Source organism: Danio aesculapii, chromosome 17, assembly GCF_903798145.1.
Source record: "Danio aesculapii chromosome 17, fDanAes4.1, whole genome shotgun sequence".
Lineage (NCBI taxonomy): Eukaryota > Metazoa > Chordata > Actinopteri > Cypriniformes > Danionidae > Danio > Danio aesculapii.
The window spans coordinates 43,870,262-43,886,988 of NC_079451.1; the positions used below are offsets into that span (position 1 = coordinate 43,870,262).

The following is a 16,727-nucleotide window of genomic DNA, read 5'->3' on the forward strand; positions in this document are numbered from 1 at the left end:
AATATATCAATCGGGATTTTCAAAAGTAATACATCGCTTTGTAAATGTTTATTATTACCATTTAAGTAGTCTCCCCATACAGTTTGATAAAGCGATTTGACCCGGAAGCCGCTTCGCGTGACGTCACACTTAACAAGCGGATACTAACACATAGGCATTTGTAGATCTGCCCTTTTTCAAAAAGAGCACAATCTCATTTGAATTTAAAGTGTCAGTCACCAAAAATGCACAATTAGTATCAAAGTCTAAAAGGGGCAGTTTCAAAGAGTTAAAAGCCGTCATTTGTATGGTATTTTGAGCTAAAACTTAAGAGTAAATTATTTTGTTGCAGTGAGAGTGACAAGTTAGAAAAATCATTTAGGAAAAAGCATACTGGAGTCCCCTCAAAATGAGTCGATAACACTGACCAAATCAAGTAAAAGGATTCCTTTTGGAAAATCGAAATACACTAACTGACAAAAGTCTTGTCACCTATTCAACTTTTAGGAACAATGCATAATAACTTGACTTTTAGTGGATCATTTGGTATCAGAAGTGGCTTATATGAAAGACAAAGGCCTCTAGATTACGCTTATTTGACCAAAATAAAATATGATCATGTCTTGATTTTGAATTATTTAATTAGGACAGTAAAGTCTGACTTTGCTTAGGCAATAGTCTTGTCACTTAACATAAATAATGTACAGTATAGAATATAAAGTCATGGTGCAGTGGAAAAACAATCAATATTATGTCTGACTCCCATGAGCTTGGAGGACTGCATCCATACATCTCTGCAATGACTCAAATAACTTATTAATAAAGTCATCTGGAAGGGCAAAGAAAGCGTTTCTGCAGGACTCCCAGAGTTCATCAAGATACTTTAGATTCATCTTCAATGCCTTCTCCATCTTACACAAGACATGCTCAATAATGTTCATGTCTGGTGACTGGGCTGGCCAATCCTGAAGCATCTTGATCTTCTTTGCTTTCAGGAATTTTGATGTGGAGGATGAAGTATGAGAAGGAGCGCTATCCTGCTGAATTATTTGCCCTCTCCTGTGGTTTGTAATGTAATATCTTGATACCTCAGGCTGCTGATGTTGCCATCTACTCTGCAGATTTCTTGCACGCCCCATACTGAATATAACCCCAAACCTTGATTTTTCCTTCACCAAACTTGACTGATTTCTGTGAGAATCTTGGGTCCATGCAGGTTCCAATAGGTCTTCTGCAGTATTTGATGATTGGGATGCAGTTCAACAGATGATTCATAGGAAAAACCTACCTTCTGCCACTTTTCCAAATGATCAACTAAAAGTCAAGTTATTATTTGTTGCTCTTACTACTGGGATCGACGACAAGATTTTTGTCAGGTAGTGTTTTCCAATACCACATTTCATGAGTTATTCACAGATGATTTTATGATTGCACATATGAAGCTCATGTGGTTTGTCTGTAAGGGTCAGCTCATTTCTAACAGTCACTTTCAGCATCAATTCAACACAACTCTGACATTTCTGTTCAAGCGCTGGACTAACATACAGTAAAAGATGAAAGTGATGCTATTTGACACCTTTTTTTTTTTGGGTAATTTCTCTCTTCCTCAGTCTCTCTCTCTCATCTCTCTCTCTCTCCCCCCATTTCATTTTCTGCATCAATAGCTACTTGATTCTAGTTTTCGGTTGTCATTTATCATTATGGCGGATGCGCATTTAAATATTTAAATGTGCTGTTTTCCCCCTCCGTTCCTCGCTGTCATCCGGCCAGCGTTCATTTTTCACTGTCGTTTGTTTTGATGGAGATGCTATCACACATCCTTTTAAATCATTCATCCCTTTCAGTTTTTAATAGTGGCCGCCAAACTAAAGACGCTCCGCTTTAAAGTAGAGGGGATTACACAATTTGTTTGTTGACAGCAAATATTGATTTTAAGTCCTCTCGTTGGTTTAAAAAAACTGGCAGGTTATTGATGGAGAACGCAGACGGAGGGAAAGATAGCCCGAGTCATTAGGATGCCGGAGCGATGAGGAGCTGAAGCATCATGCTAACCTTCCCTACGTGCATGGCTGACTTTTTGGCCCTTGAGTCACTTTCTTCGTTGCAACCTAGATAGGCTGATTTGCATACTTAACCCCAAGGAGCTGGCGCTTGAAAACTTTAGAGTCAGCTGTGTAATTGACGGTGAGGAAAAACATATTCCAGGGCCAAAAGATGCCAGCGAGGTGGAGGTGTGACAGAAATCCATGATTCTGGCATTAACCCTGATGAACACGGCTAACCTGAGCTACCTGAGCAAACACAGGAAAGTTTGGTTTTTAAAAAAAATCGGTGCAAAACGGGACTCACCTGTTACAAGCCAATGCTATTATGGTGTTCCTGAGTTACTACTGTAATTTTAATTGATAGTTTAAGACTTTATATGGCTTTTAAAAACCCTGTAGTGTAACTTGGGGTTATTACAAGACTTATGAACTTTTATGACTTTCATTAATTCATTTTCCTTCGGCTTAGTCCCTTTATTAATCAGGGGTCGCCACAGCGGAATGAACCACCAACTTATCCAGCATATGCTTTACACAGAGGATGCCCTTCCAGCTGCAACCCAGTACTGGGAAACACCCATACACACTCATTCACACAGTCATACACTACGCCAAATTTGGTTTATTCAATTCACCTACAGCACATGTCTTTGGATTGTGGGGGAAACCGGAGTACCTGGAGGAAACCCATATCAACATGGTGAGAACATGCAAACTCCACACAGAAATGCCAACTGACCCAGTCGGCACTCGAACCAGCGACCTTCTTGCTGTGAAGTGACAGTGCTAACCACTGAGCCCCCCCTACCTTTTTGAGTATGAATATATATTTAGATTTCTGAGCATTTAGTTAAGAGTAGATCTCAGGTGAGATCGGAGCACCTTGAGGAAACTCACGCCAACGCAGGGAGAACATGCAAACTCCACACAGAAATGCCGACTGACCCCTCTTTTATGACTTAAAAAATTTTTATAAAATTCATACTGAAATTATTGTAAACGAAGTTACCAAATATGGTTAACGGTTAAATTAGTTTTCTGTTGTCATGTTGAATTACACTTTTTAATAGTATTTTTAAATTCTCATGGTAACATGTTTGCACATTTAAAAAATAAAGGTACTTTATTGGCATCAACATCTATGGAATCTTTTTCCTCCACAAGAGAGTTTTTACAGTGAGTTTTTTTTAAACGTTCTTTAAGCAAAGAAAAACAAAAGTAATAAAAATGGTTCTATGAAGAACTGCTCTTAATGTTCTTTTGGAATCAAAAACGTTTCTGGCACCACTGCAAAAATAAATGAATAAAAATAAATAAATAAATAAAAATATTTTTTCTAATTAGATTTTTTATTAACACTATTGCCATTTATATGTTTTTTATATACATTTGAAGTCAGAATTACTTGCCCCCCTTTAAATCTTTATATATATATATATATATATATATATATATATATATATATATATATATATATATATATATCCCAAATAATGTTTAACAGATCAAGAAAATTTTCACAGTATGACTGATAATATTTTTTCTTCTGGAGAAAGTCTTATTTGTTTGATTTTGGCTAGAAACAAAGCAGCTTTTAATTTTTAAAAATCATTTTAAGGTCAAATTATTAGCCGCTTTAATCTACATTTGTTCCGATAGTCTACAGTACAGTACATCATTATACAATAACTTGCCTAATTACCCTAACCTGCCTAATTAACCTAGTTAAGCCTTTAAATGTCACTTTAAGCTGTATAGAAGTGTCTTGAAAAATATCTAGTCAAATATTATTTACTGTCATCGTTCATTCATTCATTTTCTTTTTGGCTTAGCACCTTTATTAATCCGGGGTCGCCACAGCGGAATGAACCGCCAATTTATCCAGCACATGTTTTGCGCAGTGGATGCCCTTCCAGCACTATGGACAATTTAGCCTACCCAATTCACCTATAGTGCATGTCTTTGGATTGTGGGGGAAACCGGAGCACACGGAGGAAACCCACACGAACACAGGGAGAACATGCAAACTCCACACAAAAACATCAACTGACCCTGCAGAGGCTCAAACTAGCGACCTTCTTGCTGTGAGGCGGCAGTGCTACCTACTGTTCCACTGTGTCGCCCTACTGTCATCATGGCAAAGATAAAAGAAATCAGTTATTAGAAATGAGCTATTAAAACTATTATGTTCAGAAATGTACTGAAAAAAATCTTCTCTCCATTAAACAGAAATTGGGGAAAAAAAAATAAACAGGGGGTCTAATAATTCAGGGGGGTGGCTAATAGTTCTGACTTCAACTGTCTGTATATATTTTTTTCAATTGTATTGTAATAGCATTAATGTAACCCATCAGACGTGCCCTTGAGATCACATGAAAAGAAAACAGGCAGCTTTACTAACAGTCTTTCAACATCAGAACACTTTTAATAACTGCAATAGTGAGCAAAGATGGCTGCGAAATAGATGAAATATCAACAAGCCCCGGTACGTTTAATTCATTTCACATATTAATGAACGCCAGTCTGGAAATGTCAGCAAAAACGCAGTCACACATGAACAGCCTTAATGCGGTTTCGCAGATTCATCTTATCCATTAAATTAAAGTTTGTTCAGGCTCTGTAACTTGTTGAGACAACAGAAGTACGGCTCTGTGAGGCGAGGCGCAGACGGGGGCGTATATATTCATATCATTTTCTGCACACCTTCACACGTCAGCAGCCCAAATTGAGAATTCGCGGGACGCTTTGGGCCTCCCGACGGGCCCTCATCTCAATGACGGATTCAACACTGTCCCCAAATCAAAAACCAAGTAATAACATCTTTCTTTCGGCCTGAAATGAATCTGAGAAGGGAGAAAAAAGAAAAAAAAAAGTCCATTTCGTGTTTCTGCGATTATCCACTGAAGTTGCCGTATTAGATGTTTAGCACGAAGGAAAAGGGAATCCATCTGAGGAAAAAACTGAATATGCATCAGCCGTAAGTGAAACCTTACACCGGGAGCTGATGACTTACAAATTGATTCAGAGGTGCAAAAATATGGAGTTTGATATGCTTTCGGGATGCAGAGCCGAAGGAGTGAATGATGAAATGTCTAAGTCTCTGAGTCAATTAAATATTAAGGATTGCAAATGTTAAAGTATATTTAGTATGAATTTAAGTATTTTTATGAGTAATTAAAATATTACATGTATTATTTCGGTGTTATATTTTGAAGAATTTAATGTATTTAACAAATTCATCAAATATATTATATAATGATTATATACACTCACCGGCCATTTTATTAGGTACATCTGTCCAACTGCTCGTTAACGAAAATTTCTAATCAGCCAATCACACAACAGCAGCTCAATGCATTTAGGCATGCAGACATGGTCAAGAAAATCTGCTGCAGTTCAAATCGAGCATCAGAATGGGGAAGAAAGATCATTTAAATGACTTTGAACGTGGCATAGTTGTTGATGCCAGACGGGCTGGTCTGATTATTTCAGAAACTGGTGATCAACTGAGATTTTCACGCACAACCATCTCTAGGGCTTACAGAGAATGGTCCGAAAAAGAGAACATATTCAGCGGCAGTTCTGTGGGCGCAAATGCCTTGTTGATGCCAGAGGTCAGAGGAGAATGACTGGATTGGTTGGAGCTGATAGAAAGGCAGCAGTAACTCAACTCAATACACCTTTGGGATGTGGTGGAATGGGAGATTCGCATAATGGGTGTGCAATAAGATTGTAACTGTACTGTGCAGTTACACCGTAGCCATATTAATCTAAACCCATGAAAACAACATTAACATTATACCCGACACTGTAAAAAGGTCATTTTTCTGACACAGTATTCGAGTATCACTGATTGTAAGATGGGAAAGTATGTTGTGGGACTACTATACAGGAGTTGGTGACTGTATGGATTATACATAGCGAAATTTAGCAGGGTTTTTTTATCCTTTTATTCAAAGCATGACCTGTTTGTTGGAAAAATTCATAATAATAACAAAAAATACTTATTTGTCTATCTTTTGACTACGTGTGCAGCCATTTTGCCGTTGTAGCTGGGGTACTCTGGGAATATTTTTACGCCTTGGTTTCGAGTGTGTTCAACCTCACAGTAACCTGATGTGTTTTATTAATATCTGCTCCACCTACACCACCTAAACCCAACCTACTTGTGGATTAAGTCCCTCCCACTTGGAGGTCACCCAACCTACTTGTGGTGTAATCCCTCCCACTTGAAGGTCTCTGGGCTGCCTACTTGACGGGAAGGCCTAAAGGGTAGAATTGGGATTGGGCCTTAGTGTTTTAGTGCAATTTAAAGGCCTTACTATGCTAATTAAAGAGGCATTATTGACCTTAGCATTTAAAAAATAATAATTTTTATTATTATTCAGTCAAACTAAAAAAAAACAAGGCTTTCTCCAGAAAAGAAAATATAATAGGAAACATTGTGAAATTTTCCTTGCTAAACAGCCCTTAGAAAATATTTAAAATGAAAAAAATAAAAATAAATAAAAATTAATAATAACAATAATAATAATAATATATTTCCTTGGTCTAATAATTTTTTCATCAACTGTATATAATAAAATAAATACAGTATACATGCTCTATATATATAATAAAGTATTTATTTTATTATATACAGTTGATGAAAAAATTATTATATATTATATATATATTATATAATTATATATGTATAATTTTAATGACATAATATATTATATTTTTGACATTTTCTGAATTTTTTTAGTTAAAATTCCACAACTAAGTACAAAAATAAACTAAGTTAATTAAATAAATTAAATAAATTAATAAATAATAAAAAGAAAATAATAAAAGTTAATTAATAAATTAAATAAATTAATAAAAAGTCAGACTTATTAAGATGTTATATTATAAAATTTTATTAAGAAACAATTACATATACTTTTTACATTGTTATATTTTACAAAAATATACAATATTTTGGACAAAGGACGAAAGAATCTATATAAGAGAATAAAAAAACTGAATATGCACCAGCCACTTAAAAAAGCCTACACTAGGAGCTGATGAGTTACAAATTGACTCAGAGGTGCAAAATATGGAATTTGATATGCTTTCGCGATACAGAGCTGAATGAAGCTGGGAAAACTGATAATTACTTAATCAGTTTGAGGCCTTTTCATATCTTGCCAGCATCCTTGATGTCTGTAATTGGCTGTAGACGCGGCGCGGAGCAGAGCGGAGGAAGCGCTGGAGAGCAGAGGAAGAGGCGCAGAAGAGGCCCATTGATGGAAACCCAGCGCAGCTGACATAGCCGGCCAAACTCTCAAAGACAAACGTCAAAGACCAGGAAGCAGAAAGAGCTACATATTTACTTTAAAAAGGAGGAGAAAACGCTCCAGCCTCCATTTGGATGGGATTCCTTACTGTTTATGCAAAATAGACGCGCTGCTTTTCCTCCTTGGTGAAAAATCACTTTGCGACGAAAAAAAAGGAGGGAACAAAATCTGCTCAAACAAAAGTCCTTGAAACACTGTTAATTGTCACCATGGTGACTGGAAGAATAAGCCATTTTACCGCTGGTATAGAAGGCTCGTATTGAGTCAAGCGCTTTTATTTTTTTTTCTCCTTCGTCCTGGTTAAGAACAAGGTGGGCAGTCACTATGGGGTCAGCGAGAGTTTCCACCAGCCTTTCCAGAGCCGGGACCCGGTACACTTCACATTGTCAAAATGCATCGAGTGGCAACAAATTGCACAGACAATGGCATCGTTCACCGAGATTGAGCAATGGAACAAAATGTTGGTCACAAAAACCCCCCATGGGACTCTCTTTTCATCTCTGGGATAGACTGATGTTTCTTTTAAATGAAAATTTGCCAGAAATGCACATTCAGTCAGAAGTTTTTACCGTCATGTTGCTCTCATTATGGTGATTTCTGTCCTTTTGAGTCTGCCAGTAAAATATGGAAAACATGCAGATGTTAAGCAAACGTGTGCTATATTTTTTTTCACATATTTTTCTTTTAAATGGAAATTTATATATATATATTTATATATATATATATATATATATATATATATATATATATATATATATATATATATATATATATATATATACATATAAATTACCATTTACATACATACATACATACATACATACATACATACATACATACATACATACATACATACATACATACGCACACATACACACACTACCTGACAAAGGTCTTGTACCAATTGTAAGAGCAACAAATAATTTGACTTCTAGTTCGTCATTTAGAAAAATGGCAGAAGGTATATTCCAATCACCCCTAAGATCCCTGCATCCCAATCATCACAAATACTGCAGAAGACATATTGGAACCCGCATGGATCGATGATTCTCAGAGTAATCTGTCAAGTTTGGTGAAGGAAAAATCATGGTTTGGGCATGTCAGAGATCTGCAGAGTGGATGTGACCATCAACTGCCTGAGGTATCAAGACATTTGTGCTGCCCATTACATTACAAACCACAGGAGAGGGCAAATTCTTCAGCAGGATAGCGCTCCTTCTCATACTTCAGCCTCCACATCAAAGTTCCCAAAAGCAAAGGAGGTCAAGGTGCTCCAGGATTGGCCAGCCCAGTCACCAGACATGAACATTATTGAACATGTCTAGGGTAAGATGAAGGAGGAGGCATTGAAGATGAATCCAAAGAATTTTGATGAACTCTGGGAGTCCTGCAAGAACGCTTTCTTTGCCATTCCAGATGACTTCTTTAATAAGTGATTTGAGTCATTGCAGAGATGTATGGATGCAGTCCTCCAAGCTCATGGGAGTCATAGACAATATGAATTCTTTTTCCACTGCACCTTGACTTTATATTCTATACTGTACATTATTTCTGTTAAGTGACAAGACTTTTATCGAAGCATAGTCAGATCTTACTGTCCTAATTATATGATTAAAAATCAAGGCATCATCATATTTTATTTTGGTAAAATAAGCATAATCTAGAGGCCTTTGGCTTTCATATAAGCCACTTCTGATACCAAATGATCAACTTAAAGTCAAGTTATTATTTGTTGTTCCTAAAACTTGGATGGGCGATGTACTTCATTTATTTTTTAACCAAAATAGACACATTTTGCTGAATGTCCAAGCCATATATACAGTATATCCTCTGCTACCAATTGACAGTTTTAAATTAGAAACAGACAACATTATTTACTAATAGTCTTACATCTAGGGTTTTCGATTATGTTTTTGTGTAATTTTGACAGTAGAACTACAATCCACTTTCAATGCAAATAAAAAATGCAGATATTACAAAACACACTCATTTGATGTTTTGCATTTGGGAAATTTGTATTCTGGTTGATGACATATAATCCATAGTAAAAACTGAGTGAGTAAGAACAGCATTTGGCTTTGATTTATTTGTTCTTTTATCCATCATGAAAATAGATTTGTGCTTATTAGTATCTTTGCGATTCCTATAACACAGTAATATTCAATATATGCCTGCAAATTTGCTGCCAAAAGTCCTGTTTTGAGTTTGTGGGATTATTCTTGGTTAGAGAAAAGGTGTATATAGGGCCTATATTAGGTCATGCATGTTTGACAGAGGTTTTTCTTCAAAATGGGACCTGGTACACTTAACATTGTCAAAATGCATCGAGTGGCAACAATTGGGCACAGACAATAGAGCACGTTCACATATGTTCAATAGAAAAAAAATAATGGTTATGTAAACCCACGGACTTCTTTTTATCCGACATAAACTATGCACATCATATACAATAGAAAGACAATCCTATATAAAAGTTGATGCATTACTGCCTGTTTATTTTCTAATGTTATGCTAATTCCATGAACGACAAGCTCAGAAATACCAATTGGAAACTGTCTTCTTCCAGCTAAAGACGATGCATTACGCAGGTTTCTAAAGTGGTAATGAAGGACTCAAAAATCCAATGAACAAAGACAAGCTCAGACGACTCAAATGCCAAAACAGACCTGAAGGGTTTCAATTAAAAGCCCTGGACAGCTGTTAAAGACTCTACTTACAAGCTTCTGATCGTTTTGTTTGGATGAATTTACAAAGCAATGTTTAGGTCACATTTTAACTCATATATTAATATAATATATTACATATGAAAAATTGTGTGGACAAAATCAGAGCAAATAAGTTAATAAACCCCATATAATACAATGTATTCCAACCCATATGAAGTGTATATTAACATAATATATTATATAACATGAAAACTTTTGTTTACACATCATACACACAGTCAAGAAATGATTTATATCCCTATATTTACAGTTGAAGTTAGAATTATTAGCTGCCCTGCTTTTTCCCTAATTTCTGTTTAAAGGAAAGAAGGTTTTTGCAACACATTTCTAATCATAATAGTTTTATTAACTCATTTCTAATAACTGATTTCTTTCATCTTTGCCATGATGACAGTAAATAATATTTTACTTGATATTTTTCAAGATATTAGTATTAGTTATATTAGTTATATTATAATCGAAATGGTTTTAAAAAATTAATAATACCTAGGAATACCTAGATCAACCACTTGGTGTCAAACTTACATACTAGAGCCATTCATTTGAGACCGAACCCGACTTTATGCCCCTAGGGCCGGTTCACATCATAGCTAGCACACATATCGGGCCTGCTTTAGAAAAAACTTTTTAAAAAAGACATCTAATGCGTGCGGTTCGGAAGTGCCAGTTATGCCTTGCATATAGAGATTTCCAGCCATGTGCAATGGAAAACATACAGAGAAAAAATTGCCAATGGTGAACTTAAAACTGTGAAAAACGCTAGAGAAAAGGTGAACTTCTGGTCAATTTTTCAAATAGTGACAACTTTAAATGATGAGCCAACTGGTTATCCATAATGAACAACTTGTTAAATTGAGTAAATTCACTGTGGACAACATACCGCTTGGATATCGATGTCACTTAATACGTCTTACATTTCAAGAGTTCACACTTAAATAATGCTAAACTATGATAGCAGGTTTTGCATGCTGTCCCGGGAGAGAACCCTGAGCTCGGAGATAGATGAGCCCAAGGTTCCCGCCTGGTCAATGAGCATTAGGGGGGATACGAGATCAGAAGTTTCTCGAGTGCCCCCTTTTGCTATGTATGTATTAAGTGCTTGTGACTGTATTACGAACCCACGCAAACACAGGGAGAACATGCAAACTCCACGCAGGGAGTGCCGACTGGCTCAATTAGAACTTGAACCTGTGGCCTTCTTACTGCGAGGCAGCAGTGCTAACCGCTGAGCCACCGTGTTGCCCGATCATGAAAAACGAAAACGAAGAGTTTAGGCAGGATATTTATAGTAGTTTTAGAATGATCTTATAGGCTAGCTAATGATTAGCAATGAGGATCAGCTGTAGTCAATCATATCACGTGCTCCTCTCGAAATTAGTTTGTGAAACTTAAAAAAAAACAAATAATGAGCTGTTTGGCGGGAAAAAACAGGCTTCGGGTTGGACTCGGGCCAAACATTTTGATGAGGTGTTGGACAAGGGATGGGCCACAGCCTTTGAGTCTCTGGCCAGGGCCGGGCTAGGGCTTAGATTTAAGGCCCGTGCAGGGCTCTATTATATACTGCACAACTTCTGTTCTGAACTTCTGATCAACTTCAAATATTAAAGGGAACCAAAAACAGCTCCACTGATATATTAACCAATAAAAAATAGGGTCTAATTTTAAAACAAAACTCAAGTCGTTTAGGATTGAATTGTGACTCAGACATGTACGTTTGCTCGCTACTTTAGATTCATATAGTCAAACTCCTCTGCATGGATCTGCTGGTAGTTCATGCTCTAGATGTGTTGTTCTTTTTCAGCCTCCCCTTCTGTCCCCTCACAAGGATTGGTAGTGACCCCCATAGGAAGCCCATGCCTAATGCCATTGAATGGGGAACAAAGGCACTATTTATCCGGGGCCCGGGGTCTGGAGCTCAGCTGTGAGTTCGGGGAGGAGGCTTTCTCACACCCCATCCCCTCTCTACACTGAGCGTGGCATTTTTCTTCACTAGACAAACATAGGAAACAATGCAATCAGCCAAGAACTCTGGGTTTTAAGAGGCGAGAGAGAGGCCTAAGATCTGTTCAGCTCTGCTCAGGCTGGCTGTAATCTGAAGTGATGGTGCCAGGATTCATAGGGCTACAGCGCAGAGGTGCCCTTTCAGAGAGCACACACTTAAAGAGCCAGATCAGCCCAAAATCAAAGGCCCGTCATCATTCACTCGCTGCACAGACATTTCGCAGGAAGTCACAGCCAATGTTTTCCATACAGTGGAAAGTAGACCGTTTTGACTGCCAGCGTTTAAAAAGAGAAGTCCGTATGACAGTGTGTGTGATAATTCTAATCAAATCAGGTCTTATATTCCAGCAGAACAAACCTTTTTCACCAGAAAATGACAAAAGAATACACTGGAAAGCTGTGAAATGCAATGTACAAATAAGTGCACTGAACATTGTTATTATTTACAGGGTTCATACACATTTTTACTACTAAAATTCCATGACTTTTCCAAGAATTTTACAGAACTTTCAAGTACTTTTTCATAACGTAATGTTTCATGTAATGTCTACATATACAGTTGAAGTCAGAATTATTAGCCCCCCTGAATTATTAGCCCCCCCTGTTTATTTTTTCACCAATTTCTGTTTAATGAAGAGCAGATTTTTTCAACACATTTCTAAACATAGTTTTAATAACTGATTTCTAATAACTGATTTATTTGATCTATGCCATGATGAAAGGACATAATATTTGACTAGATATTTTTCAAGACACTTCTATACAGCTTAAAGTGACACTAGAAGGCTTTACTAGGTTAATTAGGTTAAATAGGCAGGTTAGGGTAATTAGGCAAGTTATTGTATAATAATGGTTTGTTCTGTAGACAATTCAACAAATATATAGCTTAAAGGGGCTAATAATTTTGACCATAAAATGTTTTTTTTATTTATTTAAAACTGCTTTTATTCTAGCCCAAATAAAACAAATAAGACTTTCTCTAGAAGAAAAAATATTATCAGACATACTGTGAAAATTTCCTTGCTCTGTTAAACATAATTTGGTAAATATTTTAAAAAGAAAAGAAAATTCAAAGGGGGGCAAATAATTCTGACTTCAACTGTACATGGTAAATAATAAGAAAAACAATGATGTTCAAATTTATTACAGTATATCATAAACACGCAACAATCTATTTTGTTTAAATTTGTTTGTATATCTATGTAAAATTGATTTTGACAATGCTTACAAAGTACTAACAATGTGAGAGCAAGTTTTTGGCCAAGGACAGAAAAGGAGTAAAAACAACTACACTGTAAAACCCAACAGTCAACTTTATCAAATGAAATGAGTGTAGTTAACCTAAAGTTGACTGAAAGTTAATTCTACTCATTTGAAAAGAGATTTGAACTCAGTGTTGAAGGTAATGAGTTAATTAAACACCTCATTACTTCAACTTAATTGGAGTAAGTTCATAGTACTTATATAGATTTGTTTTTTAACCCAAATGGTTTGTAGTAATGGATTTCCTTACGTGGTTTGATTTGCCTTAACTTATTTGGTTTTACAGTACTCAATTGGTTTGAGTTCCCTTCATTTATTGGGTTTTACTATGCTCAAATTGCTTAGTTTACTCAACTGGATTAAGCTCACAGTACTCAATAGGATTAGTTTTTGAACTTGGTTTGTTGCAGCCGGTTTCCTCAAACGGTTTGAGTTACCTTAACTTTTTGGGTTTTACAGTGTAACCTACAGTATATTCAAGATAGGACTGCACAATATATTGCTTCATCAATATCACAATGTGTGCATCTGCAATAGTCACGTCGCAGGATATGCAATGCATATATGTATTTCAAAAGTTCACACTATTGTTTGACGCTATTACCAGGTTTGGCAGGTTTGTCCCAGGAGAGAACCCTGAGCTTGGAGATAATTGAGCCCAGGGCTCCCACCAGGTCTTGTAGCATGTAAGGGGGTCTGAGATCGGGTAGGTCTCAAGAGCTCCGCCTAGTAAAGAAGCAAAAGGAGGAGATGGCGTGGAAGGGAGGATTCTTCCGAAATGAAGATAAGGCAGTAGGGTGAAATAGGTCGATTTATTGTAGGCTTGGGTAATTTTGATTGGATTATTACTGGTTACGGATAAGAGACCATTTGCGATCAATCATATCACGTGCTCCTCTTGAATTTAGTTTAAAAACTTTACTCATTTTAACAGAGAGAATTTTTTTTCAACTCATTTCTAAACATAATCATTTTAATAACTAATAACTGACTTTTATCTTTGCCATGATGACAATACATAATAATTCACTAGATATTTTTCAAGATACTAGTATTCAGCTTAAAGTGACATTTAAAGGCTTAACTAGGTTAATTAGGCAAATCATTGTATAATGATTGTTTGTTCTGTAGACAATCAAAAAAACAATATTGCTGAGGGGGCTAATAATATTGACCTTAAAAAGGTTTGAAATAATGTAAAACTGCTTTTATTCTAGCCAAAATAAAACAAATAAGACTTTCTCCAGAAGAAAAAAAAATATTATAGGAAATATTGTGAAAAAATACTTTTTTGTTAAACATCATTTGGGGTAAAAAAAAGAAAAGAAAAGAAAAAACTAATTCACAGGAAGGCTAATGATTTTGACTGTATATGACGTTATATATAAGTATATAACTTAGACTTTACACACCTGAAACTTGCCTACAGCACTTATTCACTGTTGCTCTTATAGTTGTGTAAATTGCTTCCTTGTCCTCATTTGTTAGTCGCTTTGGATAAAAGCGTCTGCTAAATGACTAAATGTAAATGAAAATATATAAGACTTTTTGCTATATTTTTATAGTTAAAAACTAAATGCAATTTAAGTTATTATTTTCTGATAATCTTTCCAATTCAGGGGTTTTTGATGGTGCCATTTAAGCTTTGAATCTGCCAGAATACAGTAATTGTCCACTTTTAACATGTGAAACATGAAATACATGCGTTGTGCAAAACACATATTTTATGTTTAATTTATGGAAAAATCACATGGGTTTGGAAACAACATAAATAATGACTTAAATCATTTAAAACTATGGATTTCTAGATAAACTGTTGTTTCTTTTCAGTGGAGAGTTGGCCCAAAAAGAGCATTTGGTATACCCTCCTCATTCCAAACCCTTTCAAAGAGGAGACATTTTGCTGAATGTCAGAGCCAGTTTTCATATAAAGCAGAAGATTGTTTCAGCCAAGCTCCCAAAAAAAGTCCATATGACTGTATATGCTAAAACTCACATCTTCAAATGCTAATTTTATGTAGCAGCCGACTGCATTTGAAATCATTATTCATTGATAATCTTCCCTTGTTTTGTGTGTTTTGATGTTCCTTTTTGTCCTTTTGAAGTAGTAAAATTGTCCACTTTCAACTTATAGAAAACAGTGTACAGAGAAACATGCATAAATTATGCAAAACACCTCCTTTAAAGTTGTTGTGTGTAGGGAAAAATATAAATGTGTTGGTAAACAATGCAAGAATGGAGAAATTAGGACTTTCGAATATTCAGGAATAAAGACAGAACCATCTCTGCCAGCAGACATTTTCTTTTAAAGAGGTGGTCTCCTACGATATCATTTAAAACTTTAGTTGATGTGTAATGTAGCTGTGTGAACATAAACAACATCTATAAATGTAATATGAAGTTCAATGCAAAGGGAGACATTGGCTTTTACAGAGTTAGCTTAGCAAAGCCTACAGTGAACGAAGTTTGGGGACTACAAAATAATGCATTCAGGTTTTGCGTATACACCCCACACAGCGAAGATGTGTGGCCAGAGGCACTGTAATGTTACAGCAGAGAAAGCTAAAATGCTGTCCAAATACTGCTATTTCCACAGAGCTTTTTCTGTTTCTGTATTTTTGCTTCCAAATGACACCACACAAAGAGAGAAGTGCTTACAATTGACACTTCGCTAAGCCACACCCTAAAACCGCCACCCACCAATCGTGGCTTAGCAACCGTAGCTACACGCAGGGGCTCTGTCAAGCTTTCGAGTGAGGGAAACAGGCCAAAGCGTTGTGCATATGGATTGTGCAAATCTGAAACCCGGTCTCCTGAAAGTTTGGACATGGTGGAGGAATTTTTTTCCTTTTCAAAACCAAAAACCCAAGAGGAGAAATGCCAGCGTGGATCAAGCTCTGTGAGGGGTGCTAAAAGAGCGGAGTTAAGTTGGTTTTGTTTTGATATTTCTGACACATACAGTGATAGACCGACGGCAATAAGACACACACCTTTTACCCTAAACCGATCTAAACTGCGTTTCAGACAAAAATACAAAGCTGATTATGTCTCACAGCTGTCTTTTTCTTTTTTCCCGCTCGATATTTTGAGCACTGCTTCGTTTAAGCCTTCGCCATAGTAACATTAGTCATACAAATAGCAAATAGGTCATAATGAGTTATTGATGCGAAAAATACGAATCTGCGAATCTGCTGCTAACTTTACTGAACTTCATATTTCCATCTGTTTAAGCTACGAATATTTGAAATTACAAATCAACAAAACAAAACCGAGATATGATCACAAACTGAGCATTTGCAATCAATATACTTTACCAGCAGCTGTTTTTCAGTCATTTATAAAGAACACACAAACATACTGACAGTTATGGGTAACTTACTGTACATTGTTAT

The 16,727-nt window shown here is 36.2% G+C and overlaps 1 protein-coding gene across 1 annotated transcript in view; it reads right to left on the reverse strand.

The window, feature by feature from the left end:
* akap6 (A kinase (PRKA) anchor protein 6) overlaps window positions 1-16,727 on the reverse strand; it is a 324,063-nt gene that overhangs the window by 54,081 nt on the left and 253,255 nt on the right.